At 49.8% G+C, this 27006-nt stretch overlaps 1 long non-coding RNA gene across 2 annotated transcripts in view; it reads left to right on the top strand.

The window, feature by feature from the left end:
- The first annotated feature begins 225 nt into the window (after positions 1-225).
- The window catches only part of LOC118979398 (uncharacterized), a 217911-nt gene continuing 191130 nt past the window's right edge, over positions 226-27006 (top strand). For both annotated transcript variants that reach the window (XR_005064902.1, XR_005064901.1), the window contains exons 1-3: positions 226-393; positions 496-584; positions 3326-3398. This is a non-coding gene — a long non-coding RNA (uncharacterized LOC118979398). The remainder of the gene's footprint in view (positions 394-495; positions 585-3325; positions 3399-27006) is intronic.

Here is a 27006-nt window from a genome sequence, read left to right as displayed (position 1 = left end):
GTTGGTCAGTTAGTACCCATTAATTACTGTTAGTGCCCCTTCTCTCCCTCAAAAGAGTACCTGGGTTCAGACAATAAATCATATAGTTCCCCTCCTTTAAAGTGAACTTTGAGCAAGCTTTGTAAAGGAAGGAGACGTTTCTTCCTGCCAGCATAAGCTCCGAAGATGAGTTAATCATTTCTTGACCAGTGTCCTTGGACTTGGAGGGGAGGGGGCGTGAGCATATCACGTACGCTGAGCTCTCCCCTCCGGGGTCCCCAGCTAAGGGATCGCCCAGGACAGTTAAAAAGCTCCTGATCTCAATGAGGTTTCTGAGGCATAAATGATTCAAAAAGGCCAAAGGTGTATTTCCAGAAGCATCGGCAATCTTATGAAAATTGTGGCTTACTCTCAGTAAGTTCAAATCTGTTTACACCTAACTTACCACTTAGGGCGGCAGCAGCCAACCTTCACTTTTTCTAATCTCGACCTTCTTCTCTCTTGTTCAACATTCAGATTTTGTGTCTGCAGACACAGAATTGCCTTCTACATGTGAGGACGTCATTTAAAGCCAAGGAACTCCAATAAGAAAGCATTCATCAGCAGTAAAGTTTGTTTGAGGATTACCCGCTGTGAATAAAGCCAAGCTCCCCTTTTAAACTGAAGCATGCTATTTCGGGAATGTGACCCCTTTCATGAATAAATGACATGGTGACATTTACAGATAAAGCAGGATTTAACTGCTATGAAAGGAGGTGACAAATGTCAGGATGTCAATAATGATCCGTGAACATAATGGTTTCTTGCCTGAGCGCTGAGCAGATACATAATGTGACTGCTGCCTGCCAGCGTTCTGCTGAGAATGAGCCCGCAGTCTGGGAACAGTGCAGAGGGCTCCCAGGAGCGAGAGAGCCAAGGCTGGTGGGTGTAGGGGGCGGGGTCTCAATGCGATCAGGCTAGTAAATGAGGCTCCTAATCCCGTCGTTTTTGCGCTCATGCCGGCGTTCCAGGGAGGATCAAATTGTTCTATTATTTGTGGCCAAACGTTGTCAGAGGAAGATTCTGATGTTGTGAAAATAGCTTTCTCATTATGCCCTTGTTTCTTAAAGAGCCATGGGTTTAGAGAAAAATGTCAGGAAAAAGTCTGGCTGTCACTAGGGTGATGAGGACAAGACCATGGGTGGTGCCTGACCCAGTGGTGCAGGCATAGAAGTCACGCCAAAGTCACCTGCCCCGACTGGCGTGGGGCTGGCTGGCTCTTTCAGCAGCAGGTGACCAAAGTCCCTGAGCGTGTTGGCCAGGGTGCAGGTCACTCCGCTGGAGTGGCCCCACCCTGTGGAGATTGCTCTGCAGGCCTGCTTTCCCGCCTGGGGTTCAGGGAGCTGGGCTCCCTTCTCCTGCCCCTGCCCCTGGCGTTCTCACTTTCTTTCACCAGCCTTCTAGCCCCTCCCTGAAAACTGGGTGCCCTCGGGCAGTGGTAAATGTTTAACAAGCAACTCTTGGAAAACAAGCTCCAGTTTGTTTGCAGTTTTCTGAGGTGTCAATACTGTCCCTTCCCCCAGACAATTTTAAACAACTTTTCAACACGAAGTCACGGAACACGGAGTCTGTTGGTCCAGCCAGTTTCGTTCAACACCGCACGGTGGTCTTCAGAGCCCTCTCCGCTCTTCCACATGCACTCCCCACCTCAGCTACTGCTCTCTTCCCCCAGATGGAGCTCTGGGTTTCATGCAAAGAACCTGGAGTGTGTCTTTGCAGCCTGAGTTTCTCCCTAGGTCCAGCCCCATATAGCTCCTCCGGAAGACAGTTTCCTCTGTGTCCACCTTTGCAGTTGTCCTGCCTGGTCCTCGCTCGTCTCTCACCTCCCAGAGCAAGCCCAGGCCGGACCCGTCCTCCTGCCCAGTGCCTCCTGGGCCTGGCTCCTGTCTCCAGATCGACAGGGGCACCCCTACCTGTCTCCTGGGTCTGGGCAGGGCCCTCTTTTATCACAGCATGTGAAATCTCGTGAGTGGCCAGCTCTTGTCCCCATTTAACAGTAAAAACAGGAAAACAGAGGCTCCGAGGTGTTGGCTGACTGGCCAGAGGCCCTGCAGTGTGTGTGTCGTAGCCAAGTTGCGACTAGACCCAGGTTTCTGGATTCCCAGTCCGCTGCCTTTCCCCGGGTGGCCCCCGACTCTCCGTGGCTCCTGCAGGCCAAGGCCCAGCTGAAATCCTCCTCTCCTGCATCCTGGGCCCTTCCCCTTGCCCCCCAGGGACTCCCTGGCCTTCCTCTGAGTTGCTGTAACAGGGCCATTCCAGGGGTGGGGGGAGCCGAAGTTGTTGACGGTTGTCATTCTGGAGCCTCTAGTAGCAGCCGGCGGCATGCTTTGCTCAGCTCTTTTTCAGCCTCTTGGTAGATGTGTGATTTTTCCCGACAAATACCATGGTCTTGTCCCCGGTGGCTGCCAGAAAAGCCGTGAACTTTAAGAACGAGAGCAGGTCAGGAGGCAGTGTCTCCCAACCAGCGCCGACAGGCCACCAGCCGCCATCAGCGCTGTGAAGCAAGAGGAGTTCTCTCCACGTGCGGGCGGGGGGGGGGGGGGGAGGGGGCGGTGGTGGTGGGCTTTCTAAGACAGACAAAGGGTTGACCTCCCGCATCTGTGTGCCTGTGGTGGGGCTGGATTCCTCCCAGACTCGTGTGTGTGAGCAACACCATGCTTGGTCCCACTGAAGGGCGGAGCCAGAGGCCTCCCGGGCTGGGTCAGGGCAGCTGGATCTGGGTGACTCAGTTCACGGAGAGGAGATGGTTTCCTTGGCTGGAAGCATCAGGATGGTTTTCTGGGGAGGCAGGGTGTGAGCAGAGCCTGAAAGACAGTTGAGATTCGGTGTGAAAGGCAGAGGCGGGTGGGGTAGCTGGTGGAGGACTCGGCTGGAAAGGGGGGTTTGGAGGAGGGAAGAGTGGCTCTCCCTGGCCCGCCTGCTGCCTTGCTTGCTGCCCCTGGTGAGAGCTCAGCCCATGACAGCTGGTCCCAAAGGGGAGGGGACCTTTGACCTTATCTTGACTGTCGGAACTGGTGGGGTTGCTTACAGAGACTGTCCCTGGCCCTGTGGCCGCCACAGAGTGGTGAGAGTTCAGTCATAGGATCAGGCCTGCCGCCCACCTGCTCACTTCCCTAGGTGAGCCTGGGACCGCTGGCCAGAGCGAGGCCCCTGTCATTCCAAGAGGCCAGTGGGGCCACTGTGGGCAGCGTGGGTGCAGGTGGGGTGGGGGGCTGTACCTCCTTAGCAGGTTCTGAGGCAATTAGGAGGCTGACTGTCATTTTTCCCCCAACACTAACTCACTTCCATCCTGCTTTGTTCTTATAAGCTGACAAGATTTCAACCTGCTGCAGGAAGACTCACGACGCTGTCACGAAGTACCCGTGCAGAAGAGCTGAGAGGTAAATGCATTTCACTGGGAGGCAGTTTTGTCTGGAAGTTTCCCTGTGGTTGGAAGTTTCTTTGAAAACTTCGTGAGTATTAAGATGTCAGGGTAGGCAGAGTTCGCCACCGCCTGTCTGCTGCCTGGCCCTGTCTGCTCGGACATTCCTCTTCCTCAGGCCTCTGCACAGAGCAGAGCAGAGAAAGGACAAGGGACGTGGAATGGGGGTGGGGCAAAGAGCACAGGAGGCCAGGGCCCTGCTTTGGGGGTGAACCCCAGCCACCTGTGCCGGAGGCCCTTTAAGGGTTTTGCTGCCTCTACACGTGGCAGATCCCAGATGAGTACGTAGATAAAACCACACAGCTATTCTGGATTCTAGGAGTGTTCTGTGTTCGTAGAATGTCTTGGAAGGAGCAATGTCCTGTGGCCGGGGAAACTTTGTAGTGAGCTATCTGGTTATGCCCAAGCAAGGCTGAGCCTAACCCGGCAGGAAGAGGGTGACCGGGGAGAACGTAGGCCCCTCGCAGTGGTCAGGGAGAGAGCTCCGGGGGAGGTTTTCTGGGGTGAACTGTTTCGCTTGCGTGGGTGTTGTGGAAAAGGTGCCGTGGGACTCCTGGCTGGGGAGCAAGGAGAGAACCCCGGTGAACCACCATCAGGGAATGCCCTGGCCTCACGGTGGGATGTGGCATTGTGTGTGTATGACGTGTGTGAGCGTCCACACGGCCTGAAGAGGGATCTGCCCTTCACTGTGGAATTGCACTGTTGACAGGAACCGGACACTGTGGGTTCTGATATTCAGGGATATTCGGGGTGGAGGCTGCCTTTTCAGCACTGTATTCCCTCGGCTCATCCTCAGATAGCACTGAAGGGCTGAGATTCTGCAGCTGAGGGTCAGCCTCCTGTGGTGCATGGCAGGAGGGAGGGTGCCCACGCACACGTGGGGGGGGAGCGGAGCAGGAGGAGGCCAGGCGGGACCTCTAAGTGCAGGGTCAGCAGGAGGAGCTCAGCACGTGGGTCTGGAGCAGGCGTTGAGGGGCAGCCCCTCGGGGGCCGGCTGCTTGCCTTTTCTGGGGTTCACAGCAGCGCTCAGAGAGGGGACCTGCTAAGAGGCTTTTCTGTAGTCACAGCAGAGGAACCAGATTATTTTTATTTAGTCAGGAAGGGCATTGGTGACCCTGGAAGACAGGAATGTTAGGAAGGCTTGTATTTACCTCTATATTCCTTTATTTAGCACTTGATGCAGGTAAGGATTCATCACACCGTGATTTCGCGCTATTTTGGAATCAGACTGTCGAGGAGGCAGAGCAGAAGAAGACCCAGTATTTCACCGTTTTTCCCCTCTGGCTAGTAGTTTATTACTCTGACTGTTACTACTGCGGCTGCCGTTGCTGCCGCGGCGACAACCTCTACTGCTGTTATAGGGGTGTCTTACATGATTTAAGCAATTTCAGCCTTTTAGGGGAAGGCTGGCTCTGCCCAGCACTGGCCACAGTGGCTAGGTGACACTGTGTTCTGCACTCCGGTCCCTGGAGTCTGCTGTGGGCGATGGCACCCCAAGGGGCAAGGACAGATGGCTCGGGGTAGGGGAGGACCGGCGCTCAGTCTTATTCTGCTGAAATCATTTCACTCAGAGAACTCCATGGAGTTGAAGCAGTGTGCATGTAGGCTAGAGTTGGCATTTTGAAGACAGTCTCGGGTTTCTGTCCAGACCGCGTGTTTGAGAACTCACAGCGCTCTCTCCGTGTTCTTCTTTAATATCTTGTACTAGGGTGTCTGGCCCATGGGGCTATGGGTGTATAGAGTTCAGAAACTGTCTCCAGAAAGCAGGGCATGGGTCTGAGCACCCAGCAGGTTCCGACCTGCCATTGGCTGAGTTAAGCAAAGGTCATACCACCTGCTTCAGAGGGATTTCCTGCCGTTTTATCAGATGGCTTGAAAGTAGCAGCCATGAACTGGTGTTCATGGCCCCCTGAGCAGGATTTCTGGGTTGGTAGCCTTGACCTTTGTTCTCTGTCTTAGTCGGCCAAGACTGCCATAACCAAATACCGGACTGAGTGGCTTAAACAACAGAAATTTGTTTCTCAGAGTTCTGGAGGCTGGACATTCAAAATCAAGGTGCCAGCCAGTTGGGTTCCTGCCAAGATCCTTCTTCCTGGTTTGCGGGCTGCAGTCTTCTTGCTGTGTCCATTCTGGTGTCTCTTCTTATGAGGACACTAGTCCCACCACCTGGACTCCACCCTCATGGCCTGACTACCTCCCGAAGGCCCCATCTCGAAATGCCTTCTCACTGGGATTAGGGTTTCCATGTGTGGACTTCGGAGGGACACAGACGTGTAGTTTGTGGTACTCCCCGAGCCCTCTCGTTCTTGCCTTTGGGCCATGCTGACTCCCTTACCCAGAGGCAAACGGGAGCCCTGTTTCCTCTCCTACAATCCTGGCTCCAGCGGGGCCCTTGCCCGGGTCCCAGGCCCTTCAGGAGAACAGCCTTCCTGCTGTAGGAGCCGCGTTCTCAGCCTGATTGCTCCAGACAGGGACGCGCTGTCTCCTGGAAATGAAGTTCTCGGCTCTGGCCTGTGCCGCTTTCTTTCCTCTGGTCAGTTGGCTCTGCTGCTGTCCTGCTGACTGAGCTCTCTGGAGCTCCTCTGGAGCTCCTGCCCAGAGGGCACCCCGTGGCCCCTGATGCTGGGACTGTGGGCATTGCTGGCCTTCTGGATGAAACAGTGGCTCTGGGAACGCTGCAGGAGACTGGGGCTTTTCCCGCTCAGAGCTTCATCCCATGGAAGCATCGATCCAGAGGGTGTGGGGGAAGTCAGAATGAAACGAACACCTTATTTTAACAAATCTATGCAAAATGAACGTGGCACGTACCAGTTTTGGGGGGACGAAATGTGCATGTGTGTGCATGTGTATGTGCCTGTATCTGCATGTCGGCCCTCACGTGGAGTAAAGCATGCATGTGTTACAACAGTGCAGTTGGGAGATTAGTGTTTCAACATACGAATCTAGACGAGAACATTGAGCTCTAGCTTGTGCACCTACCGTTGAAAGCACCTTGCTAACGACCATAATGAGAGAATAAGTTTAACAGGACCGTTTGTCCTAAAATCCATCTTCCCCTTGACCAGTCCTTTGATTCCCCCCAAGATCTGCTTCCTGCCTGGCCCGCCTCACCGTCCTGGGCACCAGCATTCACAGGTGCTGAGCTGCAGACACAGGAAGAAGGAGCAGGGGCCTCACTCGGACGTAGAGGGCGGTGGCCATGCCTCTGCTTCACTGGGCTCTGTGGTCAGAAGCCCTGTTCTCCGTAACTCTTACACTTCCAGGGTGAAGGGCGCAATGCCAGTTTTCTGGTGTGGCGTTTCTGTGCCGGGGCCCAAAGCGCTGGGGAGCCATAAACATGTGTGTGTTATAGAGCAGCCAGGACTCACAGGCTGATGTTTTCTCATATCCCACGGTTTTACGACCCCATGCCTTTAAATATTCATTTCCATGGCTCTCCGTGAGGACATAAAGTCAGATTCTGCTTCCACAAGTCCTGGTGGGCGCTGATCCCTATAGCTCACACAGCCACTTCCTCAGGAGAGGAGAGACGCGCCCATTCCCCCCCAATCCGCGGCAGAGTCAGCCCGACGGTCGGTGTTCCCCGTGTCCTCTACCGGGGTCGCTGCTTCTTCCTCTGGCATCAGATCTGATTATTGCCCTGCAAGCGTGTGGGAGGATTTACGTGTTCCTCCCTTTGACTCGGGCCTGAAACATCCTGGGTGATCCGTACCCACGTGTGAACTAACGGACGATTCTGCCTTGGAAGGGCTGTGGTCTTCAAATACCCCTGGGCTGGAAATAATGTCACAAGGCCACAGCATCAGGCAAAGTCACAAAGTGCACCATTTCACCGCCTCACAGTCCCCTGAGCCTGGCTGGCTTGCTGGAGGTGAGGGCTGTGGTTTGGTGACGAGGGCGGGTGGGGCTGCATGACAACTCAGCCAGGGCAGGCCTAGGTGGCTGACCTTCAGTCGCTGTTAAAGGCCCTCTTCGGCCTGTGGTCCCCTCAGCTAGCAGGGCACCTCTTGGCTGAAGACAATTACTTGGCTGCTGAAACGGCTTGTAATTCATCATAGCATGACATAAGCTGAGGGCATAGTGTTTTCCCCTACAGAGTAACCCAAGTTTTTACATTTTTTTAGTACTTGGACACAGGATGGCCCATCCAGCGGAGCCACTTCAGATAGACATGCTGTCACAGTTCTTGGACGGGGACGCCGTTCTGGTGTGATTGGTAAATCTGGGTCTAGGGCAGGACCCACAACAGCCCACGGCAAATGCTCAGCTCAACCACTTTATGTCTCTGTGTTGGATTTTCTTAGAGAGACACCCCTGCCCAGCTAGTTCACCTGAGGTTGAATGAGCGAAGTGTCATTGAATGAGAAAACTGGGGACCAAAGGATGTGGAAATGCAATGTGACAACACGCAGTGTTGGGATGCCTGCCCATTCCAGCATTGGCACTGATTTTCTTTATATGAGCTCAGCACAACACATGGGAGAAAGAAACCGTCCCCACCCCAGCACGAGCGCCGTTTACCTGCAACACAGTGGCACACTGAGGGAGAGCCAGCGGTTAGGGCAGTGGGCTCTGTGTCTGGAGCCCAATTTCAGTGGGCACCGTGTGCCATGAAACGTGAGGAATCACACTACAGCTGTCAAAGCTGTGCTTGGCTCCTCCTCCTCACTTTGCATCTTGACCTGTAACTTAGGGGAGTGCCGTCCTCCCACCCTCTTCTGTGCCTGCTTCCGCGGTCAGTGTTGATACCAGCTGTGCGGCCACAGTCCCCACAGTGCAGGCTACCACACACTCACCCGCCCACAGGGACCCTAGTTCTCACAGCACCCCTGTGACGGGGGCCAGGCTGCTTCCTACGTACAGCTCTGGAAACTGAGTCTCAGAGAGGCCCAGGGACCCGGTCACCCCATCCAGCTGATTGGAGACAGGACTGGCACCGGAACCCAGGATTTCGGAATCCTACCCCAGTGACGTCTCCATGGCCCGGCGTGCTGCTTCCCTAAACGCTGCATATCCCCCCATGAGGCTTGCCCTTAAGAAATCCTTTCAATCCTAATCTTTAAAACTTCTGAAGTGAACTCTCCCTGTCCTTTCCAGCCCCCTGGCCGCATATCTGGGCGCTGACCTGATGCTGTTCCAGAGGTGTCGATGAGCTGATTCTTGGTCCCCCCGCTCTCTGCCCCTCCATGTGTCATTTGAGAGGAGCCTGGAACTGTCCAGGCCTGGCCAGGGAGTCCCTTGTCATGCGGGCTGGTTCCCCCATGGAGAGGGGGCTACAGGAGAAGGGGTGAATGCACCTGGGGCAGCTTCGCTCACAGCAGGGACTCAACATCAGTTCAGTGAACAGTTTGGTATCGAAACAGTGATGCGAGTTGAAGAATAAGCTAAAAGGGGAGTGAAGGGCACTTGCCTTCTGAGTTCCCTGTCTCTTCCGGCAGCTCTCCTGGTGCTCCTGTCACGCGCATTCAGAGAAGTTGAACTTTTTCTTTTCTAAACATGTTCTCAGAAAAGGCCAGAGATTCATTGATTCTTCTAAATGACTGGTGCTTGTTTTTGGGTAGACTTGGGGGCTAGGAGGAAATAAAGTCAAAGTAAAGGGAGGAGGCTCTGGTGACAGGATTCTTGACGTTGGCCAGCACGGGGTGGGGGACCAGCATCTGGGATCCAGGTCAACCACTGGGGAGCTACTACCCTTGGAGGAGCAAACAGTTTTCCTGGCGCGGCTGGACTCCAGCGCGTGGAAGATTTGAGATGCTGCAGCATTGCGCCAGCATGCTCTGCTTCCGACTCGGTTCTGTGCATATCACAGTCCCTTCCCTTCCAGAGCGGACTGAATTAATTGGGGAAGGGAGGGAGCCCCAGTGACTTGTGGTCTGACAAGCCCTTGGTCTCTTTGAGCTCCAGTGACAGGCAGCCAGACTTCAAAGGCCCTTGTGCCCTCCAGCTTTTACCCTGCCTGTCAAGAGAGGCTGCAGAGGAAGTGAATGCTGGGGCTGGGGGAGGTGGCCAGGGAGTAGGTCTCCCTGACATTTGTCCTTCCCTCACTGCCGACAGCCACCTCAAGCCCAGCTCTGCAGCCTGCTGCCATGGCCCTCCAACCTCTCACACCAGGGAGACAGCTCGGACTCTAAATTTAGCAGGAGGAGGGGACAGGCAGGTCAGTGTGTCCAGGGTGAGGGCTGAAGGTGGATGCAGAATAAAAGAGACAGTGGACAAGTGAGGGCAGAGAGAAAAGAGAAGAGTGAGTGAGGGGAGGGACTCCTACTCAGAGCCGTGGTTATAGATCGAGAGGAGAGTCTTTTAAAGAGTTTGTAAAAATGTAGAGGGCGGCTTTGTCCCTATTAGCAGCAGGGAGCATCACTATCGCATGCTAAAGAGAGCGGTCATTTTGCATTTGCGAGGAGGCTGGATAAGAGCGCTCTTTCCAAGCAGCCTGTTTCAGCGGTAAAAGCAACTGCAACTGAAACCGGACCAATGACATTCTGTCCAGCAGAAGGCGAGGCCGTGGAGGGGGGACTTATTAAGCATCTATTATGAGCTGGGTTTGGAATTTGCACTTTTCATTACTGAGCTCATTTAATCCTTACAATGGTTTGGCTTGATAGCTTTCAGGATAATTGTCCTTTTTGAATTACAGATTAAATGGAGGCTTGACTTGCAGACTTTAAGCAACTAGCCTAGGGGTCAGTTAGATCTGCCTGATCATAAACCCGTGCCCTTTCCACTCCTGTGATGAATGAATATGAATATTCCCTCCAGAATGCTAGTCTGTGTTTTGGACCTCTTCCTTCAAAAAGGTCGCATTCCTTATGTTCTTAAGACAATGATTTGTCCCCCTTTAAATTGCTGGTGGTTTTGTTTACCCTGCGGTTTAAGTAACAGACCATGTCTGTCTTGAAGGAGGCTCAGCTGAGTTGAAGGAGGCTCAGCTGAGTTGCAGGAGGCTTTTGGCATCAGATCACAGCTGAAACTTTGGATCAAAGCACCTGTGTGGCTGGTCAGAGCGTGAAAGCTGAAGGACAGAGCGTGCCTTCACGAAGTGATTCTGGTGTAGAGGTCCCCACCATCCCAGCAGGAAACCTCCAGGCAAGAGAAGCCTTTGGGTGGAAATGTCCTTAAGCAGACAGGAGCTCCATATTTCACATCCAGCCAGGAAACAATGTGCACTTTCTGAATTCTATAATTCTCCAAGGAAGTCTTTTTATTTAAAAAAAAAAAGGCTAAACGACAAGCTTCAGAAGATTATTCCAAAGTGATGTTTATTTATTATTGCACAATCACCACTGGTTGCTTGGCAACCAAGAGTTTGAATAGTCACCAGCGAGAGGACCAGCGTCCCCAGGTCCTATCTCTGGCTTAGCCGGCATCCACGTGGGCCTTGCGGCTGGCCAGGAGACGCTCAGCTGACCTCTGCTTCGTCTCAGAAACGTGCTTAGCAGACACTAGGCACTTCCACACATGCCTTCTTGACCAAATAGGCAGATGAATGAAGGGAAGACTGTTCAAAAATTGATCTAACATTTTTTAATGCTAGCCTCCTGATGAATCCTAGAAGCAGTTTAACAAAGGTTAAGAGTGGAGCAGACCTCTGAAATGACTCAGTGTGTGCGTGTATTTGGAGGAGGAGAGTGAGGGTAAACGACGTGGTTCTGGGCAGTGAAGAAAGAGAAAGGTTGAAGGCTGGCAGATTTTAGCAGCAGCCGCTGTCCTACAGACGCATACACTGTGCAGGGCAGTGGCTCAGGAGCCTGGCCGCTCTCCATCCCAGCCCAGTGCTTTCCGTGCAACCCATCTGATCACTTCCACTCCTTGCCAGTGCCCAAGGCTGGCCCAAAAGGTGGGTTCTTAGCTCTCTAACAGCTCAGATTCTGCTTCCCCATCTCACCTGGTAGGTAGGGGAGATGCTGACCTCTGGTGTCAGGAGCCTAGGATTCCCCGCTTTGAGTACAGATGCGTCCATGTGAGCAGTGCAGGCCTATTTGTTGTACCAGAAGTGATTGCCGCATTATGGAACACGGCTCATTTCTAGCTACCTGCGTTGTTTCCCCTGCAGCTCTTTTTATGTTAAAGCCTGTCTCTCCCAGTGTTATCTGATGGTTTCCTAGGAGATGCCCTCACCAGCCAAGCTCTCTGCTGATGCGCTGATGCTGGAGTAGGATATTATCTACAAGCACTAAATAGCTGCTTTGTTCACTCAGCACTGCTCTGCCCTTTCTCCCTGGGCCGCTGGCTAGTTTCTCGCAAGGGTCCCTAATGGCTGTGCAGAGAGAGGGAAAGGCTAAATGTATCTGCCTCCCAACGTCTTCCACAGCCAAGAGCGGGCCTCCAGTCCGCTGATGGACTTACACACTGGTGATCTTCCATTTCAAGCTAACATAAAGACTGTGTTGGTGGCTGGTGGATTTTGCCGTGTAAGACAGCGTTGCTAGATTTCATGCGGAAAAGAGCAGAGATCCCTTCCTCAGAAGGGTGGGTAGAGTTGTTCATTCTCTTTACACCTCAGCCTCGAGCTCTGCAAAATGGTACCTTTCTGGTACATCTAGAAGCACCAGCAACAGCTGCTGGAAACTCGGAGTAGGGATCTTTACCTCCTGTTCCTTAGTCTTCTCTGGCAGAGTGGTCGGATATGGCTTCAGGCTGGCTTTCCCTAATGTGATGGGAAGACGGGGCGCCCCCGAGGTTTGAGGAGCCTGCTGCCACTGTGGGAAGAGGACTGGCAACTCGGGCAGTATCCACACAAAGATGCAATTTCTAATCTGTCAGATTGCCTTTTCTAGAAGCCCTGATTACATTAACACATTATCTGATCCGATTATCTCTCAGAGATTTTCTTCTTACAGCTGTAACCAAAGTCAATCAAATTTAATTGAGATTGGGAAATAAATACATTATTTAGGTGAAAAAAACCCATATGCATATGTATTATTTCTAGAAGTTTAGACCAGTTTTCTGAAGTGAGAAGTGGTAGAAGATGACAAATGGGCACCGAAAAGAAATAGTAACCATTAGAAGGAAATGTGATACCAGTGAGTACCCGAGAGTGAAATTCAGTTCAGCCCACTTTCTTTATAGCATAAGACTAGGAAATAAAAGATTAAAGACTTGTATTTGATTAAGTGAAGCAAATGATTCCAAGAAACTGAGTCAGTACTTATTCCCAAAGAAAACCTCTCCTTATCTCTTCCCTTGGCCAGCTCTGTCTGGGGACCCAAGGGACATGTGTTTGGGGGTGTTCATGACAGAGACTCCCCCAAAGAGTGAATACAAGTGCTTGCATAGTGACAAGGGCTGTACCTACTATACACACACACGCAATGAACATACCATCTCACTATGTTGGACGAACTAATATTTTTCATCCTGCTTCATTTCAGTTCATTGTAGAAAATTGATTATAATTCTCTAAATTAATTTCATTGCTCTGATGCTGCTCTAGGACTGGGTGTACGGGAAACCTTGGGATCCTGTCTTCAATGTTGTTGTCTACCTCCAAGTCTGGAAGAGGACTGCCTTGTGTGGCAACTATTCAATGTCATCTGAGAAATCTGAAAAACATAGTCCATTTGAAAAACTGATGGATCATCATTTTGCTTCTGCATAATAGATTGAATCACATACAAGTTATTTGAAGTGAACTTTAATATTATAAATATTACATTAATTTAGTAAAAAGTCATTTTCTTTAAATGTATTTTGGAAAGGGGACAGTAGCAAAGGGTATTAACCCTTGCTGAGGCCTTCCCTGTGCTCAGTACAGTGCACGTTGCCTTGTATAAGGTCACCCCGAAAGGAAGGCATCATGATTGTCACTTGACAGATGAGGAACCTGAGGTGTAGAAGCACATGTGACATGCCACCCAAGTCCATGCGACTCGACTCATCATGAGGATGCCAAGATTCATACTTGGGCTTGTTTCACTGTAAAGCAGGTACCACGTTTCACTTACATGCGGCCACTTCCCAGACTAGCCTCTCGCTGAGCTCCAGCTTCCTTAGGTTGGTGAGCAGCCGTGACCGACATGGCTCTAGGAGGTCGTTAGTTTGCTCCCAGGTTCAGAGGTGCCCTAAAGGGAACTCGCACCAGGGAAGTTTTGACTCCATCATTAAACATTTCAGTGTTGGGTAGGAGATTTCATCTACTGAGTCGGAGAGCTCATGTCCGACTTTCAATACGTACAACACAAGTCAACTTTGCCGTCAAACTGGTGACACCAGAGTTTTTCCAAGAAAAACGTATGAATGCTTAGGTATACGTGGGATTAAAAATGTCCTGCTTTTCCCAAAAGGAGCCTGCCCTGGCCTGCCAAGAGGCCGAGTCACTGCTGGGGCTTGGCTAGAGGATTTGACTGTTGGTCAAGGGACAGCAAACAAGAGACGGGTTGGTGTCACGGGACATCAGAGCTGCGGGCCACTGTGCTGCCGTGCGGGTTTGTAAACACCGCTAATCCTGCCGAGCCTGTTTCCTCATCTGGAAAATGAGGTGAATGGCGATCTTTACTTACCGAAATGTGATATGAGGGATATGTGGGCGCAGTGCATAGTCAGTTATTAGATGGGGTCACTCTTGTTATTATTCCTTGTCACTCAAAGCATTCAGCTTTGCTGCTTCCAATGCTTAGTGGTTGCATTCGTGTCCAATGTCAGGTGCTGGGTAGAAGCGTAGCCTTTGTGCCTGCCACCAGAGGGCTGTTTGTTTTTAATCACTGCCTGCCAGGAACGCCCAAGATCACCATTTGCCTGTCCAAAGGCACTTGACTGGTCAGTGTTCTGTGTTACTAAAAAGGGGTCTACTTTGAAACCAGCAAGGCCTTGAGGAGAAATTAGGTCTTGCCTTGAACTCAAATCCTTTAGAAATTTTAATTTGCTCTGTGCTTCTAGGAGGAGGCACATGGTGGCTTTTGACTTAATGATGTGCCCCATGTTAATGAGAAAGAAAGTTAGAAGCAGAGAGAAAACTGTGGTGGGATGGTAGAAAGGGTAAATGGATTTTTCAAAAACGCCCTGCCAAACACCCCTGAATTGGTGGGGAAAGAACCATTTGGAGTTCTAATGCCTCAGAGAAGTTTGTGTGCCAAAATTAGCCACATTTGAGTAGCGTTGGATCAAGGAAGGAACAAAAGGCTTTAACTGAGCAGTGAGGGTGGGAAAAACCTGCTATTAACTTGGAATTTCCATAGGTCAAGGGTTCCTCCTGGTTTTTTCTATCACTGGTTCCATCAGTCAAACCAGAGGACGTGAATGGAAGGTTATATTGTTTCAGACTGGTTACTTGCACCAAATGATTACAATTGGGAAGAGACTCACTAATATTTGAGGGAAATAAGTTGGAAGTTAATGTGGGGGGTAGAAGTTAGGTGGGGAAGCACTGAAGCATTAGCTCTGAGACAGACAGTAGACCACAAATCAAAATGAAGTTTCAGATGAGAGTTTGCCCTTGTCTGGGACTACGTACCAGTGAAACAGCCTGCAGGTGGGTAGCTGCAGCAGACAGCAGGCTGTGATACTTCCCGATGTCTGGACTTAGTTGTCCGAGGAAGAGCGATTGTCCCTGAGGGGGACTGGAAGCTTCTCAAAAGGTTGGTCATGATCCAAATGCTGCTCAGTTATTGGAATGACAATGGTGGCTAGAGATTGGCACACCAGTCTGGAATTTTCCTTTAGGCCACTAACTTAGTAATGAAGACACACTCTATCTATCACTGGTCAGGAGACAGCAGTGGTTGCTGTCTCATGTCCTAATGCTAGTGGAGAAGCAGTAACAGAATGCATCATCTCACATTTTCATGCTGTGCCTTTCGCTTCCAGCTTTGCCTGTCGTGGGCCGTCTGTAGGCAGCAGTCAGGTCCTAGTGTGACGTGCTCAGTTTGGAAAACCAGTTCTCTATTCCTTTGTGTTATAGAATATGTAGAGACCCAAGGAAGGTGTCTGTCTGTTCCACCCAGGGTCACAACCTTCAAATATATCTTTTTAGCCCCGTCCTGCTCTCCTTCTATGGTACCCTGGTAAAGGGTCCGGACACATGTTCTTTCTAGCCTGTCTCCCTTTCCACTTGGGATACCAGAGTCCACTTACATCCCCTGTTTCTTAATTCCCTATCCAACCTTGCTGTCAAAGGGCCATGTGACCATCTTCCTCATGAAGAGAAATGACAGGGATCTTTTGAAAGCACGACTTTTCACGGGGATATTTGCAACTGAACTGGGTGACAGTGTCTCTCACAGACCAGTGTCTCTTCACTCCTTTCTGTGCTTCCTGCTTTCTATTTACCTCTTTATTTATTTCTACAGCCACACTTCCATCCACGACTGCCTTCTAAACTGATGGCCATCTTCTTCAGTTATTAATCCATCACCCGAATGGATTTTTTTGTCCTAGCTTTTTATTTTCTCTTTGGTTTCAATAGCTATCCGATATCCTAGTGTTGGGACTGTTTCTTTCTTCCTCAGTCGCCACAATGTACCCATAGGCATGACCATTTTCAGATCTTCACTATCACTAGACAAACCTAATGCCTTGAACTTGAGTTAGGATTTCCCAGCCATAATCTGTACACCCTTTCCTTCTTCCCTACTTTCATACCCCACTGGACTTTCCTCTCCTTTTAGTAGGCTTGTCAATAGCTTCCACTCTTCAAGTCAAAGGGAAACCACTTTGAATTTACCTGAATGCTCGTAGTGTCTGAATCCATCACCGATTGTGTCAAAGAATCTCCAGTCAACAGCCAAGACTCCCATGTGCCCTTATCTTCCCCTGAGTCTGTCAGGCCATCTTCTTCCTGAAAGAGTGCCATCCTTAGGAAGCTGACTAAAGAAAGTCAATGGACCAGGCAGACCCATGTGTCATAGAAAGCTTGGATTTGGGGGCAGCTACAGGCCTTTGGAGCAATTGTGTCGTATGATTCCACCTGTCTGGACTTTTTCCCCTTTAATCTAGCCAACCCAAGGCACCTCTGCCACTTGTGCAGACCTTAAGCAGGGATTATTTGACTGCCACCTGGAAAGCCTGAGAGATTTGGGTGCCCCAACTCACAAAGAGGCTGCTCAAGTGGAATAAACAAACACTCTGATGTTTAACAAGCAAAAAGAGCATTTACTTTGGGCCAGACGTGTCATTGCATAGCACCGCAGTGCGCTGCTCTGTGCCCAGCGTGAAGCCCCCGGTGATGAGCTGCAGGCAGTGATGGTGCTGGCCCTGGGTCCCCAGACACGTTCCTTTAGAGCCCGGTATCTGAGTTTCTCATCTCTCATATGTGGTAATTCTTTCTTCCTGCATTGTGCCTAGCACATTCTTCAGAGTGGGGCCCACACACGGGGCGGGGGTCTGCTGCTGTATCATCAGCTCTTTTGGGGAGCCTCCGTGAGCTCCCAGGCTGGAGGGCATGCCTTTCCTTGTGGATTTTCATACTATCGTCTTTGGGGAAATCCAGAATGATTCTCTCACTCCAAGATGTAAATTCAGCTTACTATTTAGCCCACACTTAGGAAGCATATGCTAAATTTAAAGTAATGTGCTCAGTCATGGACATACAGAAAGAAAAAAAGACGTGGATACTGTGCTCAAGAAATAATTTAATCAAATGAGCTAGAGAACAGTGTACACGTGCCCATAAACAGAGTGAAAGTGAAATGGGATTATACTACAAGTAATAATGAAAACTCATGAGAACACGGATGAAGGAGTAAAGAATTCTGATGAAGCAAAAGGCAGTTGAAGATGGAGGAAAGCTTCTTAGAGGGGTGTGGGGGCGACTTTGCCCTCAAGTGCCCCTGTCCACTACAGGTAAAAGTAACACTATAAACACATGATCTGCTTGGGGAGGAGAGGTGGCCAGTTTCTCAGAGGAGAAAGGCCAGGAGTCCCTTCCTTCAGGGGCATTTATTGGGTTCTAATACACAGAAACACAGGGCGGCAAGGATCAAACAGTAGATAACATTTCAAAGAAATTTGAGGGCTTAGTCTGAGTCAGTGTCTGTCAGGAAAGGGGGTTGCAGAAACTTTGGGAGACATACTCATTTCCTGCTTGGACCCTTATCATATGAATGGAAGCACTCTTAGCAAAGCAGGTTTCACAGGATTTTTAGGAATTTTTTCTTATGCCAGATCACCCCGGATACCGCTCTAGCAAGACAAGGAGCTGCACTGCCTCCCCATCAGGTTTTCAGGCTTAAGTGGATTAGAGCCAGGAAGTGCTTCTCCCAGAGGACATGGGGACTCGGGCTATGTCAGAATAGCTGGGGGGGGGGGCAAGAGTCCATTGTTCCCTCTTTGTTGCAGCCTCCTGAGTCCTTCCATGATGGCCTCCCAAGTGATCACGTCTGGCTTAGGTTGCTCCTTACTGTGAGGAGTCTTACCCGTCATCCACATGGACCATGCTTTGGGGGCAGGGGAGTAAGCTGAGGCAGCATTTGCTTCATTTTGTCTCCAGTGGCTCAAATTCCAGAGGCCACTCACTGAGCCATGGCCATGGAGGGTAGTTACAATTCCTGAAACCAGGCAGAGCGGTTCCTGACAGAGAGGCTGTCATTGGAGCTGTGCCTTGAAGAGCAGATATATCAAGATGGGCAGAGAGGAGGAAAGAGCAGAGAAAGGAAAGGGACTGGAGGAGGAGGGAATGGAGTGAGCAAAGGGCTGTGGGTAGGACCATGGGGGGCAAGACTAGAATATGGAGTCTATGTGTTTGTGGTGGGAAGGGAGAGGGAGGTGAGGCACCAAGGGTAAGTTGAATAGGCCTCCAGTTTAACACGCATCTAACAAATGCCACCAGTTGTACAAAGCACAGTGTTAACCTTGAGAATGGAAGAAGGGGTATGAAGGATGCCTTGTGTGTCCAGGAGGTAGAAGCCACACATGTCTAGGGGCTGGGGGTGGACCCAGTGCTTTCCTGGCCATGGGTTTTTCATTGTTAAAGTTTGCTCTGACCATCCTTCTCACTCTTGGCATTGAGTGTTCACCATTAGTCTTCTTTGCATTGGTTGGACCCTGATGACGTGAGCCATCTAACCCTGCCTAGTCTCCAATTCTTGTCTAGGTTGCTGACTCCAATCAATTTTATAACATTTAGTTGTTTGCCATAAAAAGTGTGACCTAATCCTTCTGTGCTGTGGCCAGCCCTGAGTGGAATTTGTCTTCATATAAATACAGACATATTTTGCCTTGGTAATTCTTGCTTCTGCTGCATGTTTTTCCCTCCAGGCACTCACTTTGTTGTTACGTGGCCACACGGTTTCAATGCCTGGGATGGCTTTCAGTGTTATGGATGCATCAGAAAGAAAAAGAAAAAACAAGAACAACACAAAAACTGTCACAATCAAAGGCGTTCCGGCTTCAATGAGTAATGGAGTTGCATGAATTCCAACTCGTGGTTCCAAAGGATTTCCATAAGCCTCTTGATTTCCAAATGAGAAATCATGATAAGCAGTTAATTAGCTCTTTAAGTGAAGGCAAGTCACTGCAACTGCTGCTGTGCACGCCACACTCTCAGGAGACATAGGCCAGCACTGCCTCCCGAAACACACGCAGCACAAGCATGGGGACAGAGTTCATATAAATTCAGGTAACATCCTGTGGGTTTTCATGAAGCTGGGCATGTCCCGGATACCCCTTGGGGACTTTCTTAATGTTATCATGGCAACATACAATTAAGTCAGGTTACATTTTTTCTATATGCAGGCAGAGGTGCTAAGATACCATTCTAAATTATTCATCAGTTCACTCTTCACCACAAAACAGCCCAAGACATGACTTTAAGATGTGCAATATTAAAAAATAGCGGATAATGAGATATTGCCGTATCATGTAAAGAAGCCTTTCTTCCTTTCTCCAGGGAGAACAAAAGACTTAATGGAACTCCACACGTGTCACTGTGCTTATCACAGCTTACTGCGTTACTGTGATTCCTGTGGCAGACTGTGAACTCCTTGAGAACTAGGAGTTTCTTCCCCAGGGCTGGAATACTCTGACTGCAGCATTAGAAAGCCAGGGACAGCTTTGAAAAGGAGCGAAATAATTTCTCCATTTCTCTCTCTGGGTGTGTGCATGCGTGCGGGCACGTGTGAGACCCTTGGCTATCATGTCACAGTCACTTAGGTATTACTAAGGAGACTGATGAAATAAAGGCACCTTCAGAATGGCATCATCTGGTGAGTCTTTACTGCCCCTTACCTTCACCTTCAGAACAAGATCCCTGTATCAAAGGAGGGAGGGTGCACTGGGATGCTGAGTTAGCTAGAGGCGAGCTCCCATTGGACAGCGCTAAGTGTAGGGACACACTCTTTTAGGGTGCTCCTGTGCTCCCATGTGTCTTGCTGGGTGTGCTGAGATTGTCAGGCACTAGCCATTCTTTATCTGGACCATTTTTTCAAGGTTTGTTTGCGGCAAGTAACTTTGAGGGATGAAGGGTCTCCTCAGAGGGAGAGTAGGTGTTGTCACACACCGCTCTAAAGCAATGCCTTCCCCAGGGTCACAGTTGCTCTCTTGTGGTGCAACCCACTTCCTGTGCACCCAGCTGGCTGCACCTGTGCAGACCCCCTGGAAATCGGGGCTCTGGCTCCTGCTTTTGTTGTAACAAAGTCTTTTGTCTCTGACTCAAGAAAGCATCCAAGATTGTAGCAAGTTCACCTGTTAGCTTGCAGGGAGGGTAACAGCTGAGGCCCTTTGCAGACCCCGACAGCTGATGCGTCATGCTTGTGGTTGTTTCCCCCCTGTCTATTCCGAAGATTGAGTTCTTCTCTTTGGAATATCCTCTTCTATTGCACCGGTCCTCCTAAGTAGGCCAACGTCTAAGTAGAGGCTTCTTTATTAGGATCTCCAGGCTCTTCCCACCATCTGGGAGCCTGTGGAGACTTCTGGGAACAGGACTTCTGAAATGACAAAGTGACTGGAAGGCTGTGATCCGAGGCTGGTTTTGCCAGCTCTAAGCCGGGTCTCTGGAACCAGAGAGAGCACATAGTTCTGAAAATTGGAGGTATGTGTGCTCGAGGTGAAACTGAACTGGGAGATGTGCTTCTGTGTACATAGCAAAGAACAACATGGTGACTCCTGGTGGCAAACTGAACAAAGCCCAAGTCGTCTGGGGAAAAGGCACGCGTGCTCATGGAAACAGTGGATGGCTGGTGCCAAATTCTGAAGGAAGCTTCTTGCTAAAGGCACTAGACACAGAATCTGTGCCCTTCCAGGATTAACCCTCATGGAAAAGTGAATAAATAAAAGTGGGTTTGTCCTCTTGTAAGAAAACAGATCTCAAGAAGCACAGTTTATCATTGACCTCTGAGAAACAAAAGGCCATATAGTCCGTACTGTGCCGAACTTCGTTATCACAATGTACTTGACTCATTGGGCTTGTGTGGGCAGGTAGACAGACTGTGATGGGTGGCAAAGGGTTGCTGCCTGAGTCTTACATGTTCAATTTTATAGCATCGTCATGCATTCTGGAGGAGAAGTTAAGGGGCATTCTTTAAATGTCTCCTACAGGGTCCTGTCCCCAAAGTCGCATTCAAGTTATTCTGGAAGAGGACGTGTAGCCCAAGCTGCTGTTCCCCAGGTGCCTGTGGGAACCCTGGGGTGGGCCAGGGAGTGCTGACAGCCCCCCCTTGGGCTCTGGAACGCCTCTCCTACCTAGCACAAAATAGGCTCGTCGTGTTTGTTCTAGGAAGGGAAGTGGTTCTTCCCCAGCTGGGCGTGCGCTTCCCCAGCTGAAATGGCAGCTGCTGTTGCTATGTCCGACTCCGAGGGGCCAGCCTGGCGAAGGAGTAGATGACACACATAACTACAACCATCTCCATTGTCACCGATACAGCAGCACTTCTTCATGTGGTAATTGTCTCCTCTGTAGTGACTCCCTGAAAGCTGTGATCTTGAGAGTTCACAGCAACCACGAGGAGTGGGTATCGTACCGCCCACCGGACACCCAAGGAAACAGGAACTAGCGTGGCAAGATCACACAGCTTCTGAGTGGCAAAGCTGGGATTGTAACCCAGAGCTGTCTGAGTTCAGAACTTTCCATCTGGTGCTGGTGCCTCTCTAGTCCTACTTTCTTCATAAAGGCTCAGCAAGATGAGACGTGGTCTGTGAAATTCATAGAGACTGTCGTTTCCGAGTTCAAACACCTCTGAAGAATTTATATCACAGAATAGAGTCCAGTCTTCCTACCTCTCTGTAAATTCCTCTTTCTATCCACACTCTCTCTCGCTCACCTACAAACAGACCTTAAACCTTAGCCAAATGTGAATATTCATAATTCCCTTAAGTGCCCTCAATTTTTCTCTGTGCTTCTGCTTAGGTACCCCCTTTCTCTGCAGTGGGCTGCTCAAACAGCCGGCTTCTTCTCTAACAACCAACTAAAATCTGACCCGTCTTTAAAGGTCTTAAATCAGAAATTATCTCCCTGAAGCCATTCCTGGTTCTTACAGCTGAATGTGAACTTTCCCCCGTCTGACATGCAGTTTCATTTCTACATATTAAGGCCCCGACTGCAGCCTGCCTGCATGCACCCATCTCCCTACAGACGACGTGATGCGGAAAAGCAAGCCGTCCCAGAAGCCCAGATCTTTCTTGTGCTCTGGATTCATCTATCCCACTGCCTACGAAATATCTAAACCCTACTAACTCCTTGGGGATTCTACCGGTGCCTCAACGCACCTCGCCGGCACGGAAGCTCTAGCCCCTCACAACGCTGTGCCTCCTCCTGTGCTCCTCATCCCTGGACTCTCCTCCACCCATTTGCTCAAGTCAGTGTGGCATCATCGCTGGCTGCTTCTTTGCCGTCCCTTGCCACAGCCATTCAATTATTTACTTCTCAAGTCGCTGTGATTTCCCAGGTCCAGGTGGCCATCATTTGTCACCCAGATCACCACAGCAGCCTGCCTTCTCACTGGCTTCCAGGCTTGCAGATGTGCCTCACCCAGAAGCTTCTCCCGGCTAGAGTCAGAGAGAGCCCTAACAAAGGTACTCCAGGCACAGCACTCTCCTGCTCAGAACACGTTCCTGCTTAGAAATTGCCCTAAGGATAAAATCTGAACAAATGGTTTACGTGACCTTTCTCTGGGTGACTCTTTCACTCCTCTCTAGCCATAGCTTTCACAAGTTCTTCCTCTTGGGGTGTATGCTTTGGCCAGTCTACACCCCATTCAGTCCTCCAGACACGCAATGCTCACTTCCACATGTTGTGTCCTTGACCTCCCAGGGTATGTTTCTTCTGCCTCTGCCCCGGTGTGTAGTTTTTGCCTGGCTACTCCTCTGTTCTCTCTCAGTTTTGATGTGATTTCTGAGAAGTTTTCTCTGACCTCACAAAGACTGGATTGGGTGGTCTCCAATGTCCTCTGTACCTTTCTCCACCCACACCGCCCCGTCACTGTAAAGCAGAATCTCTGCTTTAATGGTCTGCCTCCCTCACTGCTACCCTGGTTAGCACCAGTGTAGTGAATAATCTGGATAATCCTGGAATTCTTTTCTGTGTGGTGTCCGGAGCTCCATATAATTGCGAACGTCCATGGAGACCAATGCACAGAAAAGAATACTAATTTTTTTCTTGTTATTTATTTGAGAAGAAAACAGGGGTTTCCAATGATACATGTTTGCATCTAGCTGCATAGATTTATCAGAGGTTGTCTTGGATCTTTTAATTCCTATTTTTTTGGTTGTTGATACATTAATACTATCTTGGTGGTAAGCAAGGGTTAACAGCTATTTAAGAAAGACCTGGGGAAAGTAGGAAAGAACCTACCTGTGTTCACAATGACATTAATTTATGGGGAAGGGTTGGAGGAGCAAGCCAATCAAATGCTGGATGCCAAATTACCATATATCACACAATTTACGAGGCAGTCAAAAGTGTTATTAAATTGGAGACCAGAACAACCTCCTTAATTCATCCTTATGACAGTGATTGTAATGACTCTAAGAACCTGGCTTAACCTGAGTTCATTTTATAAAAGGTCTTTCATTTTTAAACATTACATTTATTGAATTTTAAAGAAAGCTTGCTTTAAACGTATACAGTTCAGGTGTAGTAAAAATGCCCTGACAATCAATCCACATTTACTACCCGGGCCCACATCAGCATTGAGGTCCCCTGATTCCTCCTGCAGTAGATTCCAGTTTTCAAAAATTCGGTGTTGATGACTTTTTTCTTTTAATCTGTAAAATAATTTATTTTCAGATTCCACCGTAGTAATCCTGCTCTCATCTTTTCCCCCATCTCTCTCTCTGTTTTACGCTCCCAGGGTCCCAACATCTCTCTCACCAGGTCCTAATTTCTCTGTTCTGGTAACTCCGGAGGAGTTAGACTTCCTGGTCACATAGTGGGCCCCTCCTTAATCCTTTGCAGTTGAAACCGGCACCCATTCACCTATAAATCCTGGTCAAAGATGAGGGCTTGCCTCTATCAGTGGTTTGGGTCCCACTGATCCTGGGCCTTGTGGACTCAAGTAAAAACCATAGCCCAGCATCTTCTGCCCCTGTTCTGTGGTCTCCTGAGGGCATGGGACACTGTTGGTGCACTGAGCTTGCATGGCTCCTGCCCCAGCCTCCCACCCCCAGCTTTAAGCACAAAATGGACGCTCAATAGCTCTTACATATGAGTAAAGAAATACTCTTATTTATCCTATTTTTCTATTTCGTGACTTTTATAATCGATTCAGGACCGATGCCAGGAAGCACCAATCTACAGTACATTTCTTCACTGGAGCCGGCCCGCACAGGGCCTTGCCTCCTGGGAGTCACTGGGAGGCGATACAGCTCTGCTGGAACTTGGCTGTGCTCTGTCCCATTCTGGCCTCGGTCCTCAGAGCAGCTGGCTTCTTGGGCAGCAGCCCGTTGATCTCTGGTGGCAGGTTCCGGATCTGTCATGGTACTGGGACAGCTGTTGATCTTCTGCAAAAGCTGGAGACTGAGGTGGCTTCTAGAATCTCACATGAGACTTTCTTCTAAAGAACACGTTTTCAATGCCCTCGAGTTGAAACAGGAACCAACTGGCTTAGGTTGTGGCCATGTGGTTGGTAAGAGTTAAACACAGGGGGTCCGGCCTGTGCCCTCTACGTCAGAAGCGTGTCATCATCGTCAATACCTTTTACATTACTCTTTCATCCTTTGGTGATGCCACCTGGCTTTTGGTTGCGGAGACAGGACTAGCAGGAAACCAGGAAAGGCCCCTAAATTGTGACGTCTGAGCTGACCCTTGAAGAGTGAAGACACGGTTAAGCAAGAGTAAGAGAGATGTTTTGGGTAGAAGCAATGACATAAGCCACAGCAAGGAGATGAGCGATAAGAAGGAGTGAATGGAAAATTCCACGGACTTCCACGTGAGGCAGGAGGGGCTGGAATTGAGGATGCAGTGCTGTGGCTGCTGTGGGCCTGCTAGGTGGCGCCACAGATCACTTCATAGTGAAGTCAATGAGGAGGCACTAGGGGGTTTTACGTGGTGGTGGGTACTACGGTCAGATCTTTATTTTTGAAGATCACACTCACTCTGGTTGTGACGTGGAGAATGGATTAGAAAGTGAGTGTGTGAGGACTCAGCGCAGGAAGCTGATGCAGAAGGCTGTTGAGGGACGCTGAGGCCTGGTCCGGAGCCCTGGCCTCCAGAGCAAGAGACGCTGCCCCTGCTGGGCTGGAAGCTCTCCTCTCTGTAAGCCTTCATTTCTCCAGGGGGTTGTGATTCCATTCCAGGATGTGCGTTATTTCTCTCTTTCTCTCTCTCAGCAGTGACCAAAGCTTTATGGTAACGGGTGAACCTCAGTGGTAGCATTTCAGGAATCGAAATGAGTGGAGCAGCAGTTCCACAGAGCATAACTTTAGGGCCCCTGACACCATCAGGCGTGTGACAAGTTGCTGGTTCCCTGGTTATTCCTTCTAAAGGCCTTTCATGGCTCTGATCCAGGCAACTTGCAGGGGCTGATCTGTAGGTGTTCTGTCTCACTGATTTGCCCTGAGCTGATCGGCCAACACGCCCAACATCTCCAGCTAGACTCCCAGCACTCGGAGAGCCACCAGGACCACTGGGATTCGGTCTGATATGCCCCTTGTGAGAAGTGGAAGCCCATGGTTCTTCTCTGCGTTCACCTGGCCGTGGGGCTTTTATAAAATGTGTTTCGCATGCAGCCCTTGGTTTGGAGCCGTTACCCTGATTCTTCCTCAGATTTTAGAATCTGCGACCAGCGATTTCTTCTCACACTCCAGTGTGAAAAGCGCTACAAAAATATCTTTGCTAACATTTAACAAATGACTAAATCTATCAAGAGAAAACTCATCTTTCATGGAAGAACTTTCTACGTTTGGATAATTAATCTTTGCCTATATTGTTAAAAAACTATTTTTGTCCTTTCTACATATTGGATTTTGTTCTATTTTCTGAACCTACTAGAACATCCCAGAACTGAAGATGCTCACTTTGAAACCTTCTTTCTTACAGAGTCTTCTTTTCTTGAGAGTTAGCATCCTCCATACCTGAGATTATTCCCCAAATTATGTGGTTTCTAATCTCTCTACCAGTCTCACTTTCCCTTGATGTAAAGTGAATCCTCACGTAACATCATTGATAGGTTCCGTGACTTTAAGTGAAATGTTGTGTAATGAAGCCAGTGTTACCATAGGGTAATTGATGTAAATAAGAGTGCAGTTCCTGTAGCATCTCATCAATATTACAATGAAATGACATTAAAGAAACATTATTTAAGGACCTGCTGTATTTCTCGTTACTGTGGGCCCACTGCTGACTCTAGCTGGGGCAGTAATTCTTATACATAACTGGATAAGTAGTGGGGATTATCTGAGGGCAAAGCTCTCATGGAAAGAAGCCCAGGATAGGAATAGAGGTGAAAGGAGGCAGGGAGGAGGGGATAACACACAGGACTCTGTCCCACGGCAGCCAGGCTTCTGCGGTGTGGCCATGGGGGCGAGGGCAGGGCTGCGGCGAACTATAGGCTGACGCTATCCCAGCTCCGTAACTTGTTGGATAAGAGGCACTCAGTGCAAATCCCCAAAGAAAGCTTCTGATGGGTGTGCCTTGAGCTATGACATTACCGCTGAGCCAGTCACTGTGGCCGGAGGGATGGGGGCATTGCACTGGGTGACACTTGTGTGGTCTGACTTTCCTGTGAGGGGAAGAAGGAGGCATGGGGAGCCCCTCCAGAGCTGTTTGGAGCAGAGAAGATGCAGTCTTCCAAAGGAAGGGGTGCTTGTTTCTGGAAGAAGTAGGGAAGGATGCCTGGGAGTTAAAATCAACATAGTCCCCTGCAGAGTTGTCTGAGGAAGAAGCAGGTAGAGAGAGCGACTGACAGAGAGCAAGGTAAGCTCACCCTTCAACCTCACAGGATCGCCACAGTCACTGGAGGAGCCTCGCTTCTAAATGCCAGAGGCCCGTCTCAAGCTCTACCGTCTTGTGCTTGCAGAATGGCATCCACACAGCTGCATCGAACTGCATTAACGCAGACACCTGAGAACCCGGGGTTTTGCCTAGGATAGAGGATGTCCAGGGCCATTCTGACTCTGCCCATTGTCCCCCAGCAGATGCCCCTTCTTCCTCTTGGATGCTGGCAACAGGCTGCTGAGGTGATGCCCAGCACTGTCTTCTG

The sequence above is a fragment of the Sturnira hondurensis genome, unplaced genomic scaffold (assembly GCF_014824575.4).
Source record: "Sturnira hondurensis isolate 20B ecotype Veracruz unplaced genomic scaffold, ASM1482457v3 Scaffold0022319, whole genome shotgun sequence".
Taxonomy (NCBI): Eukaryota; Metazoa; Chordata; class Mammalia; order Chiroptera; family Phyllostomidae; genus Sturnira; species Sturnira hondurensis.
The sequence above is the reverse complement of the archived record's forward strand: the minus strand, read 5'-3'. Positions and strand labels throughout refer to the sequence as shown.